General features: G+C 43.2%; 2 long non-coding RNA genes across 2 annotated transcripts; both read left to right on the top strand.

The window, feature by feature from the left end:
• Positions 1–856: 856 nt before the first annotated feature.
• Positions 857–20256, top strand: LOC120947167. The gene is made up of 12 exons (XR_005750851.1): positions 857–1007; positions 2746–2809; positions 4170–4294; positions 6161–6224; positions 7584–7708; positions 9664–9727; positions 11087–11211; positions 13167–13230; positions 14590–14714; positions 16778–16841; positions 18201–18325; positions 20192–20256. It is a non-coding gene; the product is annotated as an uncharacterized LOC120947167 (long non-coding RNA).
• A 1367-nt stretch (positions 20257–21623) lies between these two features.
• On the top strand, positions 21624–25332 carry LOC120947166. The gene is made up of 3 exons (XR_005750850.1): positions 21624–21739; positions 23695–23758; positions 25118–25332. It is a non-coding gene; the product is annotated as an uncharacterized LOC120947166 (long non-coding RNA).
• Positions 25333–25645: the final 313 nt, after the last annotated feature.

Here is a 25645-nt window from a genome sequence, read left to right as displayed (position 1 = left end):
TGGCTTTGAGTATCTGACCTGAGAAATATAAAATTCCAACAATTACAGAATGCTTGTTTTCAGACTAACTTATTAAAGCCAAATTAGCCAGGCAACAAATCCATTAGTTCCTGTACTGTTCAATATGCCATTGCAAAGTGGAAGTGAAGCAAAAAACATCAATATGCTCCCAGTATGGCATTATTTAGGGTGTTTTTTTTATATTAAGCATAGGAAACCATAGAGCAGGGATATGCAATTAGCAGACCTCCAGCTGTTGCAAAACTACAAGTCCCTTCATGCTTGTGGCTGTGAGTCTTGCTATGCCTCATGGGACTTGTAGTTCTCCAACCGTTGGCGGTCCGACACTCAATCACAGAATGCTTGTTTGTTTTCAGACCAATTTTTTAAAGCCAAATTAGCCAGGCAACAAGTGCATTAGTTACTTTACTGTTCAGTATGCCATTGCAAAGTGGAAGTGAAGCAAAAGACATCTTCAATATGTTCCCAGTATGGAATTATCTAGGATGGTTTTTATTTTTTTATTTTTTAAGTCCTATCATGCCTCTGCCTCTGGGTGTCATGCTTGTGGCTGTGAGTCTTGCTATGCCTCATGGGACTTGTAGTTCTGCAACAGTTGGCAGTCCACTAATTGCATATCTCTGCCATAGAGGCTTCTATTATGGGTTCCTCCTGGAAGTTTCAGTTACTTGGCTGTCATACCGATACTCTTAACCAGGACAAGTATGCAGAAAGACTTCTAGACTTTCTTGATCTGGAACACATGAAGCCAGGTGTTGAGCATAACAAAAGGTCAATCATTTTGGGTCGGCAGTTAGTCTTTTTCATGATATGTTTAATCTTTGAATTTTTAACCTCCACCTCAAATTGTATCTCTTGTAGACAAGTTGCAATTGAAAATGTTATCTTTTCCATTATTGGAAGCCTTGGCCACTTCAAGCAAGTTGAAGGCAGAACACTCCAAGCATGATGGAATCCCTTCTCTTGTCCGGCAGCATTCGTGGATGGTGGGTACCAAGAAAACATATTAGGATGATAGTCCAGTTTGGTTTGCTAGGTTTCACCAGTGTTATGAGCTTTTATTCTAACTCTTGGCTTGGGACAGCCACATATTGTGTGGACCCACAAATTAATTTAAGATGATAGGTTTCACCAGAGTTATGAGCTTTTATTCTAACTCTTGGCTTGGGGTAGCCACACATTGTGTGGACCCACAAATTAATTTAAGATGATAGTCCAGCTTGGGTGGATAGGTTTCAACAGAGTTATGAGCTTTTATTCTAACTCTTGGCTTGGGTTGGCCACACATTGTGTGGACCCACAAATTAATTTAAGATGATAGGTTTCACCAGAGTTATGAGCTTTTATTCTAACTCTTGGCTTGGGTTAGTTGCCACACATTGTGTGGACCCACAAATTAATTTAAGATGATAGTCCAGCTTGGGTGGATAGGTTTCAACAGAGTTATGAGCTTTTATTCTAACTCTTGGCTTGGGTTGGCCACACATTGTGTGGACCCACAAATTAATTTAAGATGATAGGTTTCACCAGAGTTATGAGCTTTTATTCTAACTCCTGGCTTGGGTTAGCCACACATTGTGTGAACCCACAAATTAATTTAAGATGATAGTCCAGCTTGGGTGGATAGTTTTCACCAGAGTTATGAGCTTTCATTCTAACTCTTGGCTTGGGTTGGCCACACATTGTGTGGACCCACAAATTAATTTAAGATGATAGGTTTCACCAGAGTTTTGAGCTTTTATCATGACTCATGGGCTTGGGTTTAACCACCAGATTTGGTGGTGACCAAGTTCTGGGGTCTAGGAGTGAGATGTTATGGTTCGGTTGGAAGTGTCTAGCATGGATTGAGCCCCTGGGGGTGTGAGTGGGGTGGGCGAGCCTTCCATGTAATTCAGTGTCGACAGTGTTGCTTGCCCTGCCCTGTCATGCTGGAAAATGTGGTTGGCTCCTTCATTCACATCAGTCTTCAGCTTACCTTGAAGGTTACCGGTTTCTAGGAGCTCTTTCTCTGTGAAGAGATGCAGGCAGGGCTGTGGATTTCACTCTTTGATCCCTCTTGGGGAAGTCTACGGAGAGCTTGGGCAATGCTCTCGCTCTCTGGAAGTAAAGGGTCGGCTGTTGCAAGACTGTCTAACATTTCTATTGTGAGCTGTAGTTGGGCATCTGGACTGGTTGCTAGGCTGTTCTGTAGTAGTGGGTTTAGAGACTGGGTCAATCTCAGTTCTTGCTGGACTGGGGGAGAAGTGCCCACTCCTCCGAGAAGGCCAGGGGTGGATCTGATTCAGTCTCCTTGCTCACTGCTGCGGTTCTTCCTGGCAGTTGGTCTAGAAGCTTAATTATGGCTTACAGTGGGAATGGTAGATTTTCTTATAACTGTTCATTCTTTCTTCCTGGGAATACAGACTTGCTTTTGGAATGGTTTTTAGTTTTTCTTGGTTGGCGTATGAGGGCACCATATTACAGTCAACAAACACTTTGGCCAGGCCAAAATCAATACTCTCTATTCTTGGGTCAGACTTTAGGTATTGGGTCAGAATCCTTCTCTCCTTAGGGGGGGAAAAGGGTCTTGATACTTGCCGCTCCCACAAAATGGAAATACTTCAACGCATTAGCTAACTTCACACGGTTTCACTTGTCAATATCTGTTTGTTACGACAACGCCAAATTCCTCAGTTTTGCTGCTTATGTTTTCTTGTGATTCCAAAGTTTATCTTTATATTGTAGCTGGCGAGATGACCATCAAGGCTGAAGTATGGCAACACTGTGCTGTTTGAGAGTAAACGGAGAAGTATGTATCAATTTCAGTCTATAAATGCTGTAATCTGTGGGACATTTTAAGTGAAACTTTTTTGTGTATCAAGCTTTTAAGCGGAGTTCCACCCAAAAATGGAACTTCTGCTTTAAGTGACCGTGAGCCCCTTGACATGCCACATTTGGAAAACGGGGAAACTGTCAACAGGGGCCCGGAAGTGATGTCTCATGTCATTTCTGGGTCAGCAGCAGGGAGGAGGGGGAGAGCAGATGTGCATCTATGCCAGTCTCAAACCTGCAGATCAGCAAGCTGAGCCTGGCATACTTGGGGTAGGTGTACGGGGTGTGGAGCATTTTGTGGCAGCTCAAGCAGTGTGAGGGCATGTGTTTTGTTGGCCTTGGTGACCTGACGCCTGGGGTTTGTCGAGCCCTTAAACATGAGGAAAGGACAGAGGCCGCCATTGCTGAAGTCTGATTTTATTAAGAAGGTTTGTTCTGGCCATCTGGTGCTTTTGCATCAACACTTTGAGTGTCCTAAGAAATATAAAATTCCAACAATCACAGAATGCTTGTTTTCAGACTAACTTTTTAAAGCCACATTAGCCAGGCAACAAGTCCATTAGTTCCTTTACTGTTCAATATGCCATTGCAAAGTGGAAGTGAAGCAAAAAACATCAATATGCTCCCAGTATGGCATTATTTAGGGTGTTTTTTTTATATTAAGCATAGGAAACCATAGAGCAGGGATATGCAATTAGCAGACCTCCAGCTGTTGCAAAACTACAAGTCCCTTCATGCTTGTGGCTGTGAGTCTTGCTATGCCTCATGGGACTTGTAGTTCTGCAACCGTTGGCGGTCCGACACTCAATCACAGAATGCTTGTTTGTTTTCAGACCAATTTTTTAAAGCCAAATTAGCCAGGCAACAAGTGCATTAGTTACTTTACTGTTCAGTATGCCATTGCAAAGTGGAAGTGAAGCAAAAGACATCTTCAATATGTTCCCAGTATGGAATTATCTAGGATGGTTTTTATTTTATTTTTTTTAAGTCCTATCATGCCTCTGCCTCTGGGTGTCATGCTTGTGGCTGTGAGTCTTGCTATGCCTCATGGGACTTGTAGTTCTGCAACAGTTGGCGGTCCACTAATTGCATATCTCTGCCATAGAGGCTTCTATTATGGCTTCCTCCTGGAAGTTTCAGTTACTTGGCTGTCATACGGATACTCTTAACCAGGACAAGTATGCAGAAAGACTTCTAGACTTTCTTGATCTAGAACACATGAAGCCAGGTGTTGAGCATAACAGCAGGTCAATCATTTTGGGTCGGCAGTTAGTCTGTTTCATGATATGTTTAATCTTTGTATTTTTAACCTCCACCTCAAATTTTATCTCTTGTAGACAAGTTGCAATTGAAAATGTTATCTTTTCCATTATTGGAAGCCTTGGCCACTTCAAGCAAGTTGAAGGCAGAACACTCCAAGCATGATGGAATCCTTTCTCTTGTCCGGCAGCATTCGTGGATGGTGGGTACCAAGAAAACATATTAGGATGATAGTCCAGTTTGGTTTGCTAGGTTTCACCAGAGTTATGAGCTTTTATTCTAACTCTTGGCTTGGGACAGCCACATATTGTGTGGACCCACAAATTAATTTAAGATGATAGTCCAGCTTGGGTGGATAGGTTTCAACAGAGTTATGAGCTTTTATTCTAACTCTTGGCTTGGGTTGGCCACACATTGTGTGGACCCACAAATTCATTTAAGATGATAGGTTTCACCAGAGTTATGAGCTTTTATTCTAACTCTTGGCTTGGGTTAGTTGCCACACATTGTGTGGACCCACAAATTAATTTAAGATGATAGTCCAGCTTGGGTGGATAGGTTTCACCAGAGTTATGAGCTTTCATTCTAACTCTTGGCTTCGGTTGGCCACACATTGTGTGGACCCACAAATTAATTTAAGATGATAGTCCAGCTTGGGTGGATAGGTTTCACCAGAGTTATGAGCTTTCATTCTAACTCTTGGCTTGGGTTAGTTGCCACACATTGTGTGGACCCACAAATTAATTTAAGATGATAGTCCAGCTTGGGTGGATAGGTTTCAACAGAGTTATGAGCTTTTATTCTAACTCTTGGCTTGAGTTGGCCACACATTGTGTGGACCCACAAATTAATTTAAGATGATAGGTTTCACCAGAGTTATGAGCTTTTATTCTAACTCCTGGCTTGGGTTAGCCACACATTGTGTGAACCCACAAATTAATTTAAGATGATAGTCCAGCTTGGGTGGATAGTTTTCACCAGAGTTATGAGCTTTCATTCTAACTCTTGGCTTGGGTTGGCCACACATTGTGTGGACCCACAAATTAATTTAAGATGATAGGTTTCACCAGAGTTTTGAGCTTTTATCATGACTCATGGGCTTGGGTTTAACCACCAGATTTGGTGGTGACCAAGTTCTGGGGTCTAGGAGTGAGATGTTATGGTTCGGTTGGAAGTGTCTAGCATGGATTGAGCCCCTGGGGGTGTGAGTGGGGTGGGCGAGCCTTCCATGTAATTCAGTGTCGACAGTGTTGCTTGCCCTGCCCTGTCATGCTGGAAAATGTGGTTGGCTCCTTCATTCACATCAGTCTTCAGCTTACCTTGAAGGTTACCGGTTTCTAGGAGCTCTTTCTCTGTGAAGAGATGCAGGCAGGGCTGTGGATTTCACTCTTTGATCCCTCTTGGGGAAGTCTACGGAGAGCTTGGGCAATGCTCTCGCTCTCTGGAAGTAAAGGGTCGGCTGTTGCAAGACTGTCTAACATTTCTATTGTGAGCTGTAGTTGGGCATCTGGACTGGTTGCTAGGCTGTTCTGTAGTAGTGGGTTCAGAGACTGGGTCAATCTCAGTTCTTGCTGGACTGGGGGAGAAGTGCCCACTCCTCCGAGAAGGCCAGGGGTGGATCTGATTCAGTCTCCTTGCTCACTGCTGCGGTTCTTCCTGGCAGTTGGTCTAGAAGCTTAATTATGGCTTACAGTGGGAATGGTAGATTTTCTTATAACTGTTCATTCTTTCTTCCTGGGAATACAGACTTGCTTTTGGAATGGTTTTTAGTTTTTCTTGGTTGGCGTATGAGGGCACCATATTACAGTCAACAAACACTTTGGCCAGGCCAAAATCAATACTCTCTATTCTTGGGTCAGACTTTAGGTATTGGGTCAGAATCCTTCTCTCCTTAGGGGGGGAAAAGGGTCTTGATACTTGCCGCTCCCACAAAATGGAAATACTTCAACGCATTAGCTAACTTCACACGGTTTCACTTGTCAATATCTGTTTGTTACGACAACGCCAAATTCCTCAGTTTTGCTGCTTATGTTTTCTTGTGATTCCAAAGTTTATCTTTATATTGTAGCTGGCGAGATGACCATCAAGGCTGAAGTATGGCAACACTGTGCTGTTTGAGAGTAAACGGAGAAGTATGTATCAATTTCAGTCTATAAATGCTGTAATCTGTGGGACATTTTAAGTGAAACTTTTTTGTGTATCAAGCTTTTAAGCGGAGTTCCACCCAAAAATGGAACTTCTGCTTTAAGTGACCGTGAGCCCCTTGACATGCCACATTTGGAAAACGGGGAAACTGTCAACAGGGGCCCGGAAGTGATGTCTCATGTCATTTCTGGGTCAGCAGCAGGGAGGAGGGGGAGAGCAGATGTGCATCTATGCCAGTCTCAAACCTGCAGATCAGCAAGCTGAGCCCGGCATACTTGGGGTAGGTGTACGGGGTGTGGAGCATTTTGATGCAGCTCAAGCAGTGTGAGGGGATGTGTTTTGTTGGCCTTGGTGACCTGACGCCTGGGGTTTGTCGAGCCCTTAAACATGAGGAAAGGACAGAGGCTGCCATTGCTGAAGTCTGATTTTATTAAGAAGGTTTGTTCTGGCCATCTGGTGCTTTTGCATCAACACTTTGAGTGTCCTGAGAAATATGAAATTCCAACAATCACAGAATGCTTGTTTTCAGACTAACTTTTTAAAGCCACATTAGCCAGGCAACAAGTCCATTAGTTCCTTTACTGTTCAATATGCCATTGCAAAGTGGAAGTGAAGCAAAAAACATCAATATGCTCCCAGTATGGCATTATTTAGGGTGTTTTTTTTATATTAAGCATAGGAAACCATAGAGCAGGGATATGCAATTAGCAGACCTCCAGCTGTTGCAAAACTACAAGTCCCTTCATGCTTGCGGCTGTGAGTCTTGCTATGCCTCATGGGACTTGTAGTTCTGCAACCGTTGGCGATCCGACACTCAATCACAGAATGCTTGTTTGTTTTCAGACCAATTTTTTAAAGCCAAATTAGCCAGGCAACAAGTGCATTAGTTACTTTACTGTTCAGTATGCCATTGTAAAGTGGAAGTGAAGCAAAAGACATCTTCAATATGTTCCCAGTATGGAATTATCTAGGATGGTTTTTATTTTATTTTTTTAAGTCCTATCATGCCTCTGCCTCTGGGTGTCATGCTTGTGGCTGTGAGTCTTGCTATGCCTCATGGGACGTGTAGTTCTGCAACAGTTGGCGGTCCACTAATTGCATATCTCTGCCATAGAGGCTTCTATTATGGCTTCCTCCTGGAAGTTTCAGTTACTTGGCTGTCATACGGATACTCTTAACCAGGACAAGTATGCAGAAAGACTTCTAGACTTTCTTGATCTGGAACACATGAAGCCAGGTGTTGAGCATAACAGCAGGTCAATCATTTTGGGTCGGCAGTTAGTCTATTTCATGATATGTTTAATCTTTGTATTTTTAACCTCCACCTCAAATTTTATCTCTTATAGACAAGTTGCAATTGAAAATGTTATCTTTTCCATTATTGGAAGCCTTGGCCACTTCAAGCAAGTTGAAGGCAGAACACTCCAAGCATGATGGAATCCTTTCTCTTGTCCGGCAGCATTCGTGGATGGTGGGTACCAAGAAAACATATTAGGATGATAGTCCAGTTTGGTTTGCTAGGTTTCACCAGAGTTATGAGCTTTTATTCTAACTCTTGGCTTGGGACAGCCACATATTGTGTGGACCCACAAATTAATTTAAGATGATAGGTTTCACCAGAGTTATGAGCTTTTATTCTAACTCTTGGCTTGGGGTAGCCACATATTGTGTGGACCCACAAATTAATTTAAGATGATAGTCCAGCTTGGGTGGATAGGTTTCAACAGAGTTATGAGCTTTTATTCTAACTCTTGGCTTGGGTTGGCCACACATTGTGTGGACCCACAAATTAATTTAAGATGATAGGTTTCACCAGAGTTATGAGCTTTTATTCTAACTCTTGGCTTGGGTTAGTTGCCACACATTGTGTGGACCCACAAATTAATTTAAGATGATAGTCCAGCTTGGGTGGATAGGTTTCACCAGAGTTATGAGCTTTCATTCTAACTCTTGGCTTCGGTTGGCCACACATTGTGTGGACCCACAAATTAATTTAAGATGATAGTCCAGCTTGGGTGGATAGGTTTCACCAGAGTTATGAGCTTTCATTCTAACTCTTGGCTTGGGTTAGTTGCCACACATTGTGTGGACCCACAAATTAATTTAAGATGATAGTCCAGCTTGGGTGGATAGGTTTCAACAGAGTTATGAGCTTTTATTCTAACTCTTGGCTTGGGTTGGCCACACATTGTGTGGACCCACAAATTAATTTAAGATGATAGGTTTCACCAGAGTTATGAGCTTTTATTCTAACTCCTGGCTTGGGTTAGCCACACATTGTGTGAACCCACAAATTAATTTAAGATGATAGTCCAGCTTGGGTGGATAGTTTTCACCAGAGTTATGAGCTTTCATTCTAACTCTTGGCTTGGGTTGGCCACACATTGTGTGGACCCACAAATTAATTTAAGATGATAGGTTTCACCAGAGTTTTGAGCTTTTATCATGACTCATGGGCTTGGGTTTAACCACCAGATTTGGTGGTGACCAAGTTCTGGGGTCTAGGAGTGAGATGTTATGGTTCGGTTGGAAGTGTCTAGCATGGATTGAGCCCCTGGGGGTGTGAGTGGGGTGGGCGAGCCTTCCATGTAATTCAGTGTCGACAGTGTTGCTTGCCCTGCCCTGTCATGCTGGAAAATGTGGTTGGCTCCTTCATTCACATCAGTCTTCAGCTTACCTTGAAGGTTACCGGTTTCTAGGAGCTCTTTCTCTGTGAAGAGATGCAGGCAGGGCTGTGGATTTCACTCTTTGATCCCTCTTGGGGAAGTCTACGGATGGCTTGGGCAATGCTCTCGCTCTCTGGAAGTAAAGGGTCGGCTGTTGCAAGACTGTCTAACATTTCTATTGTGAGCTGTAGTTGGGCATCTGGACTGGTTGCTAGGCTGTTCTGTAGTAGTGGGTTTAGAGACTGGGTCAATCTCAGTTCTTGCTGGACTGGGGGAGAAGTGCCCACTCCTCCGAGAAGGCCAGGGGTGGATCTGATTCAGTCTCCTTGCTCACTGCTGCGGTTCTTCCTGGCAGTTGGTCTAGAAGCTTAATTATGGCTTACAGTGGGAATGGTAGATTTTCTTATAACTGTTCATTCTTTCTTCCTGGGAATACAGACTTGCTTTTGGAATGGTTTTTAGTTTTTCTTGGTTGGCGTATGTGGGCACCATATTACAGTCAACAAACACTTTGGCCAGGCCAAAATCAATACTCTCTATTCTTGGGTCAGACTTTAGGTATTGGGTCAGAATCCTTCTCTCCTTAGGGGGGGAAAAGGGTCTTGATACTTGCCGCTCCCACAAAATGGAAATACTTCAACGCATTAGCTAACTTCACACGGTTTCACTTGTCAATATCTGTTTGTTACGACAACGCCAAATTCCTCAGTTTTGCTGCTTATGTTTTCTTGTGATTCCAAAGTTTATCTTTATATTGTAGCTGGCGAGATGACCATCAAGGCTGAAGTATGGCAACACTGTGCTGTTTGAGAGTAAACGGAGAAGTATGTATCAATTTCAGTCTATAAATGCTGTAATCTGTGGGACATTTTAAGTGAAACTTTTTTGTGTATCAAGCTTTTAAGTGGAGTTCCACCCAAAAATGGAACTTCTGCTTTAAGTGACCGTGAGCCCCTTGACATGCCACATTTGGAAAACGGGGAAACTGTCAACAGGGGCCCGGAAGTGATGTCTCATGTCATTTCTGGGTCAGCAGCAGGGAGGAGGGGGAGAGCAGATGTGCATCTATGCCAGTCTCAAACCTGCAGATCAGCAAGCTGAGCCCGGCATACTTGGGGTAGGTGTACGGGGTGTGGAGCATTTTGTGGCAGCTCAAGCAGTGTGAGGGGATGTGTTTTGTTGGCCTTGGTGACCTGACGCCTGGGGTTTGTCGAGCCCTTAAACATGAGGAAAGGACAGAGGCCGCCATTGCTGAAGTCTGATTTTATTAAGAAGGTTTGTTCTGGCCATCTGGTGCTTTTGCATCAACACTTTGAGTGTCCTGAGAAATATGAAATTCCAACAATCACAGAATGCTTGTTTTCAGACTAACTTTTTAAAGCCACATTAGCCAGGCAACAAGTCCATTAGTTCCTTTACTGTTCAATATGCCATTGCAAAGTGGAAGTGAAGCAAAAAACATCAATATGCTCCCAGTATGGCATTATTTAGGGTGTTTTTTTTATATTAAGCATAGGAAACCATAGAGCAGGGATATGCAATTAGCAGACCTCCAGCTGTTGCAAAACTACAAGTCCCTTCATGCTTGTGGCTGTGAGTCTTGCTATGCCTCATGGGACTTGTAGTTCTGCAACCGTTGGCGATCCGACACTCAATCACAGAATGCTTGTTTGTTTTCAGACCAATTTTTTAAAGCCAAATTAGCCAGGCAACAAGTGCATTAGTTACTTTACTGTTCAGTATGCCATTGTAAAGTGGAAGTGAAGCAAAAGACATCTTCAATATGTTCCCAGTATGGAATTATCTAGGATGTTTTTTTTTTTTTTTTTTTAAGTCCTATCATGCCTCTGCCTCTGGGTGTCATGCTTGTGGCTGTGAGTCTTGCTATGCCTCATGGGACGTGTAGTTCTGCAACAGTTGGCGGTCCACTAATTGCATATCTCTGCCATAGAGGCTTCTATTATGGCTTCCTCCTGGAAGTTTCAGTTACTTGGCTGTCATACGGATACTCTTAACCAGGACAAGTATGCAGAAAGACTTCTAGACTTTCTTGATCTGGAACACATGAAGCCAGGTGTTGAGCATAACAGCAGGTCAATCATTTTGGGTCGGCAGTTAGTCTATTTCATGATATGTTTAATCTTTGTATTTTTAACCTCCACCTCAAATTTTATCTCTTGTAGACAAGTTGCAATTGAAAATGTTATCTTTTCCATTATTGGAAGCCTTGGCCACTTCAAGCAAGTTGAAGGCAGAACACTCCAAGCATGATGGAATCCTTTCTCTTGTCCGGCAGCATTCGTGGATGGTGGGTACCAAGAAAACATATTAGGATGATAGTCCAGTTTGGTTTGCTAGGTTTCACCAGAGTTATGAGCTTTTATTCTAACTCTTGGCTTGGGACAGCCACATATTGTGTGGACCCACAAATTAATTTAAGATGATAGGTTTCACCAGAGTTATGAGCTTTTATTCTAACTCTTGGCTTGGGGTAGCCACACATTGTGTGGACCCACAAATTAATTTAAGATGATAGTCCAGCTTGGGTGGATAGGTTTCAACAGAGTTATGAGCTTTTATTCTAACTCTTGGCTTGGGTTGGCCACACATTGTGTGGACCCACAAATTAATTTAAGATGATAGGTTTCACCAGAGTTATGAGCTTTTATTCTAACTCTTGGCTTGGGTTAGTTGCCACACATTGTGTGGACCCACAAATTAATTTAAGATGATAGTCCAGCTTGGGTGGATAGGTTTCACCACAGTTATGAGCTTTCATTCTAACTCTTGGCTTCGGTTGGCCACACATTGTGTGGACCCACAAATTAATTTAAGATGATAGTCCAGCTTGGGTGGATAGGTTTCACCAGAGTTATGAGCTTTCATTCTAACTCTTGGCTTGGGTTAGTTGCCACACATTGTGTGGACCCACAAATTAATTTAAGATGATAGTCCAGCTTGGGTGGATAGGTTTCAACAGAGTTATGAGCTTTTATTCTAACTCTTGGCTTGGGTTGGCCACACATTGTGTGGACCCACAAATTAATTTAAGATGATAGGTTTCACCAGAGTTATGAGCTTTTATTCTAACTCCTGGCTTGGGTTAGCCACACATTGTGTGAACCCACAAATTAATTTAAGATGATAGTCCAGCTTGGGTGAATAGTTTTCACCAGAGTTATGAGCTTTCATTCTAACTCTTGGCTTGGGTTGGCCACACATTGTGTGGACCCACAAATTAATTTAAGATGATAGGTTTCACCAGAGTTTTGAGCTTTTATCATGACTCATGGGCTTGGGTTTAACCACCAGATTTGGTGGTGACCAAGTTCTGGGGTCTAGGAGTGAGATGTTATGGTTCGGTTGGAAGTGTCTAGCATGGATTGAGCCCCTGGGGGTGTGAGTGGGGTGGGCGAGCCTTCCATGTAATTCAGTGTCGACAGTGTTGCTTGCCCTGCCCTGTCATGCTGGAAAATGTGGTTGGCTCCTTCATTCACATCAGTCTTCAGCTTACCTTGAAGGTTACCGGTTTCTAGGAGCTCTTTCTCTGTGAAGAGATGCAGGCAGGGCTGTGGATTTCACTCTTTGATCCCTCTTGGGGAAGTCTACGGAGAGCTTGGGCAATGCTCTCGCTCTCTGGAAGTAAAGGGTCGGCTGTTGCAAGACTGTCTAACATTTCTATTGTGAGCTGTAGTTGGGCATCTGGACTGGTTGCTAGGCTGTTCTGTAGTAGTGGGTTTAGAGACTGGGTCAATCTCAGTTCTTGCTGGACTGGGGGAGAAGTGCCCACTCCTCCGAGAAGGCCAGGGGTGGATCTGATTCAGTCTCCTTGCTCACTGCTGCGGTTCTTCCTGGCAGTTGGTCTAGAAGCTTAATTATGGCTTACAGTGGGGAATGGTAGATTTTCTTATAACTGTTCATTCTTTCTTCCTGGGAATACAGACTTGCTTTTGGAATGGTTTTTAGTTTTTCTTGGTTGGCGTATGAGGGCACCATATTACAGTCAACAAACACTTTGGCCAGGCCAAAATCAATACTCTCTATTCTTGGGTCAGACTTTAGGTATTGGGTCAGAATCCTTCTCTCCTTAGGGGGGAAAAGGGTCTTGATACTTGCCGCTCCCACAAAATGGAAATACTTCAACGCATTAGCTAACTTCACACGGTTTCACTTGTCAATATCTGTTTGTTACGACAACGCCAAATTCCTCAGTTTTGCTGCTTATGTTTTCTTGTGATTCCAAAGTTTATCTTTATATTGTAGCTGGCGAGATGACCATCAAGGCTGAAGTATGGCAACACTGTGCTGTTTGAGAGTAAACGGAGAAGTATGTATCAATTTCAGTCTATAAATGCTGTAATCTGTGGGACATTTTAAGTGAAACTTTTTTGTGTATCAAGCTTTTAAGTGGAGTTCCACCCAAAAATGGAACTTCTGCTTTAAGTGACCGTGAGCCCCTTGACATGCCACATTTGGAAAACGGGGAAACTGTCAACAGGGGCCCGGAAGTGATGTCTCATGTCATTTCTGGGTCAGCAGCCGGGAGGAGGGGGAGAGCAGATGTGCATCTATGCCAGTCTCAAACCTGCAGATCAGCAAGCTGAGCCCGGCATACTTGGGGTAGGTGTACGGGGTGTGGAGCATTTTGTGGCAGCTCAAGCAGTGTGAGGGGATGTGTTTTGTTGGCCTTGGTGACCTGACGCCTGGGGTTTGTCGAGCCCTTAAACATGAGGAAAGGACAGACGCCGCCATTGCTGAAGTCTGATTTTATTAAGAAGGTTTGTTCTGGCCATCTGGTGCTTTTGCATCAACACTTTGAGTGTCCTGAGAAATATGAAATTCCAACAATCACAGAATGCTTGTTTTCAGACTAAATTTTTAAAGCCACATTAGCCAGGCAACAAGTCCATTAGTTGCTTTACTGTTCAATATGCCATTGCAAAGTGGAAGTGAAGCAAAAAACATCAATATGCTCCCAGTATGGCATTATTTAGGGTGTTTTTTTTATATTAAGCATAGGAAACCATAGAGCAGGGATATGCAATTAGCAGACCTCCAGCTGTTGCAAAACTACAAGTCCCTTCATGCTTGTGGCTGTGAGTCTTGCTATGCCTCATGGGACTTGTAGTTCTGCAACCGTTGGCGATCCGACACTCAATCACAGAATGCTTGTTTGTTTTCAGACCAATTTTTTAAAGCCAAATTAGCCAGGCAACAAGTGCACTAGTTACTTTACTGTTCAGTATGCCATTGTAAAGTGGAAGTGAAGCAAAAGACATCTTCAATATGTTCCCAGTATGGAATTATCTAGGATGGTTTTTTTTTTTTTTTTTTAAGTCCTATCATGCCTCTGCCTCTGGGTGTCATGCTTGTGGCTGTGAGTCTTGCTATGCCTCATGGGACGTGTAGTTCTGCAACAGTTGGCGGTCCACTAATTGCATATCTCTGCCATAGAGGCTTCTATTATGGCTTCCTCCTGGAAGTTTCAGTTACTTGGCTGTCATACGGATACTCTTAACCAGGACAAGTATGCAGAAAGACTTCTAGACTTTCTTGATCTGGAACACATGAAGCCAGGTGTTGAGCATAACAGCAGGTCAATCATTTTGGGTCGGCAGTTAGTCTATTTCATGATATATTTAATCTTTGTATTTTTAACCTCCACCTCAAATTTTATCTCTTGTAGACAAGTTGCAATTGAAAATGTTATCTTTTCCATTATTGGAAGCCTTGGCCACTTCAAGCAAGTTGAAGGCAGAACACTCCAAGCATGATGGAATCCTTTCTCTTGTCCGGCAGCATTCGTGGATGGTGGGTACCAAGAAAACATATTAGGATGATAGTCCAGTTTGGTTTGCTAGGTTTCACCAGAGTTATGAGCTTTTATTCTAACTCTTGGCTTGGGACAGCCACATATTGTGTGGACCCACAAATTAATTTAAGATGATAGGTTTCACCAGAGTTATGAGCTTTTATTCTAACTCTTGGCTTGGGGTAGCCACACATTGTGTGGACCCACAAATTAATTTAAGATGATAGTCCAGCTTGGGTGGATAGGTTTCAACAGAGTTATGAGCTTTTATTCTAACTCTTGGCTTGGGTTGGCCACACATTGTGTGGACCCACAAATTAATTTAAGATGATAGGTTTCACCAGAGTTATGAGCTTTTATTCTAACTCTTGGCTTGGGTTAGTTGCCACACATTGTGTGGACCCACAAATTAATTTAAGATGATAGTCCAGCTTGGGTGGATAGGTTTCACCAGAGTTATGAGCTTTTATTCTAACTCTTGGCTTGGGGTAGCCACACATTGTGTGGACCCACAAATTAATTTAAGATGATAGTCCAGCTTGGGTGGATAGGTTTCAACAGAGTTATGAGCTTTCATTCTAACTCTTGGCTTCGGTTGGCCACACATTGTGTGGACCCACAAATTAATTTAAGATGATAGTCCAGCTTGGGTGGATAGGTTTCACCAGAGTTATGAGCTTTCATTCTAACTCTTGGCTTGGGTTAGTTGCCACACATTGTGTGGACCCACAAATTAATTTAAGATGATAGTCCAGCTTGGGTGGATAGGTTTCAACAGAGTTATGAGCTTTTATTCTAACTCTTGGCTTGGGTTGGCCACACATTGTGTGGACCCACAAATTAATTTAAGATGATAGGTTTCACCAGAGTTATGAGCTTTTATTCTAACTCCTGGCTTGGGTTAGCCACACATTGTGTGAACCCACAAATTAATTTAAGATGATAGTCCAGCTTGGGTGGATAGTTTTCACCAGAGTTATGAGCTTTCATTCTAACTCTTGGCTTGGGTTGGCCACACATTGTGTGGACCCACAAATTAATTTAAGATGATAGGTTTCACCAGAGTTTTGAGCTTTTATCATGACTCATGGGCTTGGGTTTAACCACCAGATTTGGTGGTGACCAAGTTCTGGGGTCTAGGAGTGAGATGTTATGGTTCGGTTGGAAGTGTCTAGCATGGATTGAGCCCCTGGGGGTGTGAGTGGGGTGGGCGAGCCTTCCATGTAATTCAGTGTCGACAGTGTTGCTTGCCCTGCCCTGTCATGCTGGAAAATGTGGTTGGCTCCTTCATTCACATCAGTCTTCAGCTTACCTTGAAGGTTACCGGTTTCTAGGAGCTCTTTCTCTGTGAAGAGATGCAGGCAGGGCTGTGGATTTCACTCTTTGATCCCTCTTGGGGAAGTCTACGGAGAGCTTGGGCAATGCTCTCGCTCTCTGGAAGTAAAGGGTCGGCTGTTGCAAGACTGTCTAACATTTCTATTGTGAGCTGTAGTTGGGCATCTGGACTGGTTGCTAGGCTGTTCTGTAGTAGTGGGTTTAGAGACTGGGTCAATCTCAGTTCTTGCTGGACTGGGGGAGAAGTGCCCACTCCTCCGAGAAGGCCAGGGGTGGATCTGATTCAGTCTCCTTGCTCACTGCTGCGGTTCTTCCTGGCAGTTGGTCTAGAAGCTTAATTATGGCTTACAGTGGGAATGGTAGATTTTCTTATAACTGTTCATTCTTTCTTCCTGGGAATACAGACTTGCTTTTGGAATGGTTTTTAGTTTTTCTTGGTTGGCGTATGAGGGCACCATATTACAGTCAACAAACACTTTGGCCAGGCCAAAATCAATACTCTCTATTCTTGGGTCAGACTTTAGGTATTGGGTCAGAATCCTTCTCTCCTTAGGGGGGGGAAAAGGGTCTTGATACTTGCCGCTCCCACAAAATGGAAATACTTCAACGCATTAGCTAACTTCACACGGTTTCACTTGTCAATATCTGTTTGTTACGACAACGCCAAATTCCTCAGTTTTGCTGCTTATGTTTTCTTGTGATTCCAAAGTTTATCTTTATATTGTAGCTGGCGAGATGACCATCAAGGCTGAAGTATGGCAACACTGTGCTGTTTGAGAGTAAACGGAGAAGTATGTATCAATTTCAGTCTATAAATGCTGTAATCTGTGGGACATTTTAAGTGAAACTTTTTTGTGTATCAAGCTTTTAAGCGGAGTTCCACCCAAAAATGGAACTTCTGCTTTAAGTGACCGTGAGCCCCTTGACATGCCACATTTGGAAAACGGGGAAACTGTCAACAGGGGCCCGGAAGTGATGTCTCATGTCATTTCTGGGTCAGCAGCAGGGAGGAGGGGGAGAGCAGATGTGCATCTATGCCAGTCTCAAACCTGCAGATCAGCAAGCTGAGCCTGGCATACTTGGGGTAGGTGTACGGGGTGTGGAGCATTTTGTGGCAGCTCAAGCAGTGTGAGGGCATGTGTTTTGTTGGCCTTGGTGACCTGACGCCTGGGGTTTGTCGAGCCCTTAAACATGAGGAAAGGACAGAGGCCGCCATTGCTGAAGTCTGATTTTATTAAGAAGGTTTGTTCTGGCCATCTGGTGCTTTTGCATCAACACTTTGAGTGTCCTGAGAAATATGAAATTCCAACAATCACAGAATGCTTGTTTTCAGACTAACTTTTTAAAGCCACATTAGCCAGGCAACAAGTCCATTAGTTCCTTTACTGTTCAATATGCCATTGCAAAGTGGAAGTGAAGCAAAAAACATCAATATGCTCCCAGTATGGCATTATTTAGGGTGTTTTTTTTATATTAAGCATAGGAAACCATAGAGCAGGGATATGCAATTAGCAGACCTCCAGCTGTTGCAAAACTACAAGTCCCTTCATGCTTGTGGCTGTGAGTCTTGCTATGCCTCATGGGACTTGTAGTTCTGCAACCGTTGGCGATCCGACACTCAATCACAGAATGCTTGTTTGTTTTCAGACCAATTTTTTAAAGCCAAATTAGCCAGGCAACAAGTGCATTAGTTACTTTACTGTTCAGTATGCCATTGTAAAGTGGAAGTGAAGCAAAAGACATCTTCAATATGTTCCCAGTATGGAATTATCTAGGATGGTTTTTATTTTATTTTTTTAAGTCCTATCATGCCTCTGCCTCTGGGTGTCATGCTTGTGGCTGTGAGTCTTGCTATGCCTCATGGGACGTGTAGTTCTGCAACAGTTGGCGGTCCACTAATTGCATATCTCTGCCATAGAGGCTTCTATTATGGCTTCCTCCTGGAAGTTTCAGTTACTTGGCTGTCATACGGATACTCTTAACCAGGACAAGTATGCAGAAAGACTTCTAGACTTTCTTGATCTAGAACACATGAAGCCAGGTGTTGAGCATAACAGCAGGTCAATCATTTTGGGTCGGCAGTTAGTCTGTTTCATGATATGTTTAATCTTTGTATTTTTAACCTCCACCTCAAATTTTATCTCTTGTAGACAAGTTGCAATTGAAAATGTTATCTTTTCCATTATTGGAAGCCTTGGCCACTTCAAGCAAGTTGAAGGCAGAACACTCCAAGCATGATGGAATCCCTTCTCTTGTCCGGCAGCATTCGTGGATGGTGGGTACCAAGAAAACATATTAGGATGATAGTCCAGTTTGGTTTGCTAGGTTTCACCAGAGTTATGAGCTTTTATTCTAACTCTTGGCTTGGGACAGCCACATATTGTGTGGACCCACAAATTAATTTAAGATGATAGTCCAGCTTGGGTGGATAGGTTTCAACAGAGTTATGAGCTTTTATTCTAACTCTTGGCTTGGGTTGGCCACACATTGTGTGGACCCACAAATTAATTTAAGATGATAGGTTTCACCAGAGTTATGAGCTTTTATTCTAACTCTTGGCTTGGGTTAGTTGCCACACATTGTGTGGACCCACAAATTAATTTAAGATGATAGTCCAGCTTGGGTGGATAGGTTTCACCAGAGTTATGAGCTTTCATTCTAACTCTTGGCTTCGGTTGGCCACACATTGTGTGGACCCACAAATTAATTTAAGATGATAGTCCAGCTTGGGTGGATAGGTTTCACCAGAGTTATGAGCTTTCATTCTAACTCTTGGCTTGGGTTAGTTGCCACACATTGTGTGGACCCACAAATTAATTTAAGATGATAGTCCAGCTTGGGTGGATAGGTTTCAACAGAGTTATGAGCTTTTATTCTAACTCTTGGCTTGAGTTGGCCACACATTGTGTGGACCCACAAATTAATTTAAGATGATAGGTTTCACCAGAGTTATGAGCTTTTATTCTAACTCCTGGCTTGGGTTAGCCACACATTGTGTGAACCCACAAATTAATTTAAGATGATAGTCCAGCTTGGGTGGATAGTTTTCACCAGAGTTATGAGCTTTCATTCTAACTCTTGGCTTGGGTTGGCCACACATTGTGTGGACCCACAAATTAATTTAAGATGATAGGTTTCACCAGAGTTTTGAGCTTTTATCATGACTCATGGGCTTGGGTTTAACCACCAGATTTGGTGGTGACCAAGTTCTGGGGTCTAGGAGTGAGATGTTATGGTTCGGTTGGAAGTGTCTAGCATGGATTGAGCCCCTGGGGGTGTGAGTGGGGTGGGCGAGCCTTCCATGTAATTCAGTGTCGACAGTGTTGCTTGCCCTGCCCTGTCATGCTGGAAAATGTGGTTGGCTCCTTCATTCACATCAGTCTTCAGCTTACCTTGAAGGTTACCGGTTTCTAGGAGCTCTTTCTCTGTGAAGAGATGCAGGCAGGGCTGTGGATTTCACTCTTTGATCCCTCTTGGGGAAGTCTACGGAGAGCTTGGGCAATGCTCTCGCTCTCTGGAAGTAAAGGGTCGGCTGTTGCAAGACTGTCTAACATTTCTATTGTGAGCTGTAGTTGGGCATCTGGACTGGTTGCTAGGCTGTTCTGTAGTAGTGGGTTCAGAGACTGGGTCAATCTCAGTTCTTGCTGGACTGGGGGAGAAGTGCCCACTCCTCCGAGAAGGCCAGGGGTGGATCTGATTCAGTCTCCTTGCTCACTGCTGCGGTTCTTCCTGGCAGTTGGTCTAGAAGCTTAATTATGGCTTACAGTGGGAATGGTAGATTTTCTTATAACTGTTCATTCTTTCTTCCTGGGAATACAGACTTGCTTTTGGAATGGTTTTTAGTTTTTCTTGGTTGGCGTATGAGGGCACCATATTACAGTCAACAAACACTTTGGCCAGGCCAAAATCAATACTCTCTATTCTTGGGTCAGACTTTAGGTATTGGGTCAGAATCCTTCTCTCCTTAGGGGGGGAAAAGGGTCTTGATACTTGCCGCTCCCACAAAATGGAAATACTTCAACGCATTAGCTAACTTCACACGGTTTCACTTGTCAATATCTGTTTGTTACGACAACGCCAAATTCCTCAGTTTTGCTGCTTATGTTTTCTTGTGATTCCAAAGTTTATCTTTATATTGTAGCTGGCGAGATGACCATCAAGGCTGAAGTATGGCAACACTGTGCTGTTTGAGAGTAAACGGAGAAGTATGTATCAATTTCAGTCTATAAATGCTGTAATCTGTGGGACATTTTAAGTGAAACTTTTTTGTGTATCAAGCTTTTAAGCGGAGTTCCACCCAAAAATGGAACTTCTGCTTTAAGTGACCGTGAGCCCCTTGACATGCCACATTTGGAAAACGGGGAAACTGTCAACAGGGGCCCGGAAGTGATGTCTCATGTCATTTCTGGGTCAGCAGCAGGGAGGAGGGGGAGAGCAGATGTGCATCTATGCCAGTCTCAAACCTGCAGATCAGCAAGCTGAGCCCGGCATACTTGGGGTAGGTGTACGGGGTGTGGAGCATTTTGATGCAGCTCAAGCAGTGTGAGGGGATGTGTTTTGTTGGCCTTGGTGACCTGACGCCTGGGGTTTGTCGAGCCCTTAAACATGAGGAAAGGACAGAGGCTGCCATTGCTGAAGTCTGATTTTATTAAGAAGGTTTGTTCTGGCCATCTGGTGCTTTTGCATCAACACTTTGAGTGTCCTGAGAAATATGAAATTCCAACAATCACAGAATGCTTGTTTTCAGACTAACTTTTTAAAGCCACATTAGCCAGGCAACAAGTCCATTAGTTCCTTTACTGTTCAATATGCCATTGCAAAGTGGAAGTGAAGCAAAAAACATCAATATGCTCCCAGTATGGCATTATTTAGGGTGTTTTTTTTATATTAAGCATAGGAAACCATAGAGCAGGGATATGCAATTAGCAGACCTCCAGCTGTTGCAAAACTACAAGTCCCTTCATGCTTGCGGCTGTGAGTCTTGCTATGCCTCATGGGACTTGTAGTTCTGCAACCGTTGGCGATCCGACACTCAATCACAGAATGCTTGTTTGTTTTCAGACCAATTTTTTAAAGCCAAATTAGCCAGGCAACAAGTGCATTAGTTACTTTACTGTTCAGTATGCCATTGTAAAGTGGAAGTGAAGCAAAAGACATCTTCAATATGTTCCCAGTATGGAATTATCTAGGATGGTTTTTATTTTATTTTTTTAAGTCCTATCATGCCTCTGCCTCTGGGTGTCATGCTTGTGGCTGTGAGTCTTGCTATGCCTCATGGGACGTGTAGTTCTGCAACAGTTGGCGGTCCACTAATTGCATATCTCTGCCATAGAGGCTTCTATTATGGCTTCCTCCTGGAAGTTTCAGTTACTTGGCTGTCATACGGATACTCTTAACCAGGACAAGTATGCAGAAAGACTTCTAGACTTTCTTGATCTGGAACACATGAAGCCAGGTGTTGAGCATAACAGCAGGTCAATCATTTTGGGTCGGCAGTTAGTCTATTTCATGATATGTTTAATCTTTGTATTTTTAACCTCCACCTCAAATTTTATCTCTTATAGACAAGTTGCAATTGAAAATGTTATCTTTTCCATTATTGGAAACCTTGGCCACTTCAAGCAAGTTGAAGGCAGAACACTCCAAGCATGATGGAATCCTTTCTCTTGTCCGGCAGCATTCGTGGATGGTGGGTACCAAGAAAACATATTAGGATGATAGTCCAGTTTGGTTTGCTAGGTTTCACCAGAGTTATGAGCTTTTATTCTAACTCTTGGCTTGGGACAGCCACATATTGTGTGGACCCACAAATTAATTTAAGATGATAGGTTTCACCAGAGTTATGAGCTTTTATTCTAACTCTTGGCTTGGGGTAGCCACACATTGTGTGGACCCACAAATTAATTTAAGATGATAGTCCAGCTTGGGTGGATAGGTTTCAACAGAGTTATGAGCTTTTATTCTAACTCTTGGCTTGGGTTGGCCACACATTGTGTGGACCCACAAATTAATTTAAGATGATAGGTTTCACCAGAGTTATGAGCTTTTATTCTAACTCTTGGCTTGGGTTAGTTGCCACACATTGTGTGGACCCACAAATTAATTTAAGATGATAGTCCAGCTTGGGTGGATAGGTTTCACCAGAGTTATGAGCTTTCATTCTAACTCTTGGCTTCGGTTGGCCACACATTGTGTGGACCCACAAATTAATTTAAGATGATAGTCCAGCTTGGGTGGATAGGTTTCACCAGAGTTATGAGCTTTCATTCTAACTCTTGGCTTGGGTTAGTTGCCACACATTGTGTGGACCCACAAATTAATTTAAGATGATAGTCCAGCTTGGGTGGATAGGTTTCAACAGAGTTATGAGCTTTTATTCTAACTCTTGGCTTGGGTTGGCCACACATTGTGTGGACCCACAAATTAATTTAAGATGATAGGTTTCACCAGAGTTATGAGCTTTTATTCTAACTCCTGGCTTGGGTTAGCCACACATTGTGTGAACCCACAAATTAATTTAAGATGATAGTCCAGCTTGGGTGGATAGTTTTCACCAGAGTTATGAGCTTTCATTCTAACTCTTGGCTTGGGTTGGCCACACATTGTGTGGACCCACAAATTAATTTAAGATGATAGGTTTCACCAGAGTTTTGAGCTTTTATCATGACTCATGGGCTTGGGTTTAACCACCAGATTTGGTGGTGACCAAGTTCTGGGGTCTAGGAGTGAGATGTTATGGTTCGGTTGGAAGTGTCTAGCATGGATTGAGCCCCTGGGGGTGTGAGTGGGGTGGGCGAGCCTTCCATGTAATTCAGTGTCGACAGTGTTGCTTGCCCTGCCCTGTCATGCTGGAAAATGTGGTTGGCTCCTTCATTCACATCAGTCTTCAGCTTACCTTGAAGGTTACCGGTTTCTAGGAGCTCTTTCTCTGTGAAGAGATGCAGGCAGGGCTGTGGATTTCACTCTTTGATCCCTCTTGGGGAAGTCTACGGATGGCTTGGGCAATGCTCTCGCTCTCTGGAAGTAAAGGGTCGGCTGTTGCAAGACTGTCTAACATTTCTATTGTGAGCTGTAGTTGGGCATCTGGACTGGTTGCTAGGCTGTTCTGTAGTAGTGGGTTTAGAGACTGGGTCAATCTCAGTTCTTGCTGGACTGGGGGAGAAGTGCCCACTCCTCCGAGAAGGCCAGGGGTGGATCTGATTCAGTCTCCTTGCTCACTGCTGCGGTTCTTCCTGGCAGTTGGTCTAGAAGCTTAATTATGGCTTACAGTGGGAATGGTAGATTTTCTTATAACTGTTCATTCTTTCTTCCTGGGAATACAGACTTGCTTTTGGAATGGTTTTTAGTTTTTCTTGGTTGGCGTATGAGGGCACCATATTACAGTCAACAAACACTTTGGCCAGGCCAAAATCAATACTCTCTATTCTTGGGTCAGACTTTAGGTATTGGGTCAGAATCCTTCTCTCCTTAGGGGGGGAAAAGGGTCTTGATACTTGCCGCTCCCACAAAATGGAAATACTTCAACGCATTAGCTAACTTCACACGGTTTCACTTGTCAATATCTGTTTGTTACGACAACGCCAAATTCCTCAGTTTTGCTGCTTATGTTTTCTTGTGATTCCAAAGTTTATCTTTATATTGTAGCTGGCGAGATGACCATCAAGGCTGAAGTATGGCAACACTGTGCTGTTTGAGAGTAAACGGAGAAGTATGTATCAATTTCAGTCTATAAATGCTGTAATCTGTGGGACATTTTAAGTGAAACTTTTTTGTGTATCAAGCTTTTAAGCGGAGTTCCACCCAAAAATGGAACTTCTGCTTTAAGTGACCGTGAGCCCCTTGACATGCCACATTTGGAAAACGGGGAAACTGTCAACAGGGGCCCGGAAGTGATGTCTCATGTCATTTCTGGGTCAGCAGCAGGGAGGAGGGGGAGAGCAGATGTGCATCTATGCCAGTCTCAAACCTGCAGATCAGCAAGCTGAGCCCGGCATACTTGGGGTAGGTGTACGGGGTGTGGAGCATTTTGTGGCAGCTCAAGCAGTGTGAGGGGATGTGTTTTGTTGGCCTTGGTGACCTGACGCCTGGGGTTTGTCGAGCCCTTAAACATGAGGAAAGGACAGAGGCCGCCATTGCTGAAGTCTGATTTTATTAAGAAGGTTTGTTCTGGCCATCTGGTGCTTTTGCATCAACACTTTGTGTGTCCTGAGAAATATGAAATTCCAACAATCACAGAATGCTTGTTTTCAGACTAACTTTTTAAAGCCACATTAGCCAGGCAACAAGTCCATTAGTTCCTTTACTGTTCAATATGCCATTGCAAAGTGGAAGTGAAGCAAAAAACATCAATATGCTCCCAGTATGGCATTATTTAGGGTGTTTTTTTTATATTAAGCATAGGAAACCATAGAGCAGGGATATGCAATTAGCAGACCTCCAGCTGTTGCAAAACTACAAGTCCCTTCATGCTTGTGGCTGTGAGTCTTGCTATGCCTCATGGGACTTGTAGTTCTGCAACCGTTGGCGATCCGACACTCAATCACAGAATGCTTGTTTGTTTTCAGACCAATTTTTTAAAGCCAAATTAGCCAGGCAACAAGTGCATTAGTTACTTTACTGTTCAGTATGCCATTGTAAAGTGGAAGTGAAGCAAAAGACATCTTCAATATGTTCCCAGTATGGAATTATCTAGGATGGTTTTTATTTTATTTTTTTAAGTCCTATCATGCCTCTGCCTCTGGGTGTCATGCTTGTGGCTGTGAGTCTTGCTATGCCTCATGGGACGTGTAGTTCTGCAACAGTTGGCGGTCCACTAATTGCATATCTCTGCCATAGAGGCTTCTATTATGGCTTCCTCCTGGAAGTTTCAGTTACTTGGCTGTCATACGGATACTCTTAACCAGGACAAGTATGCAGAAAGACTTCTAGACTTTCTTGATCTAGAACACATGAAGCCAGGTGTTGAGCATAACAGCAGGTCAATCATTTTGGGTCGGCAGTTAGTCTGTTTCATGATATGTTTAATCTTTGTATTTTTAACCTCCACCTCAAATTTTATCTCTTGTAGACAAGTTGCAATTGAAAATGTTATCTTTTCCATTATTGGAAGCCTTGGCCACTTCAAGCAAGTTGAAGGCAGAACACTCCAAGCATGATGGAATCCTTTCTCTTGTCCGGCAGCATTCGTGGATGGTGGGTACCAAGAAAACATATTAGGATGATAGTCCAGTTTGGTTTGCTAGGTTTCACCAGAGTTATGAGCTTTTATTCTAACTCTTGGCTTGGGACAGCCACATATTGTGTGGACCCACAAATTAATTTAAGATGATAGTCCAGCTTGGGTGGATAGGTTTCACCAGAGTTATGAGCTTTTATTCTAACTCTTGGCTTGGGTTAGTTGCCACACATTGTGTGGACCCACAAATTAATTTAAGATGATAGTCCAGCTTGGGTGGATAGGTTTCACCAGAGTTATGAGCTTTCATTCTAACTCTTGGCTTCGGTTGGCCACACATTGTGTGGACCCACAAATTAATTTACGATGATAGTCCAGCTTGGGTGGATAGGTTTCACCAGAGTTATGAGCTTTCATTCT

Source organism: Rana temporaria, chromosome 8 (assembly GCF_905171775.1).
Source record: "Rana temporaria chromosome 8, aRanTem1.1, whole genome shotgun sequence".
Taxonomy (NCBI): Eukaryota; Metazoa; Chordata; class Amphibia; order Anura; family Ranidae; genus Rana; species Rana temporaria.
This window is presented reverse-complemented; position numbering and strand designations above follow the sequence as displayed.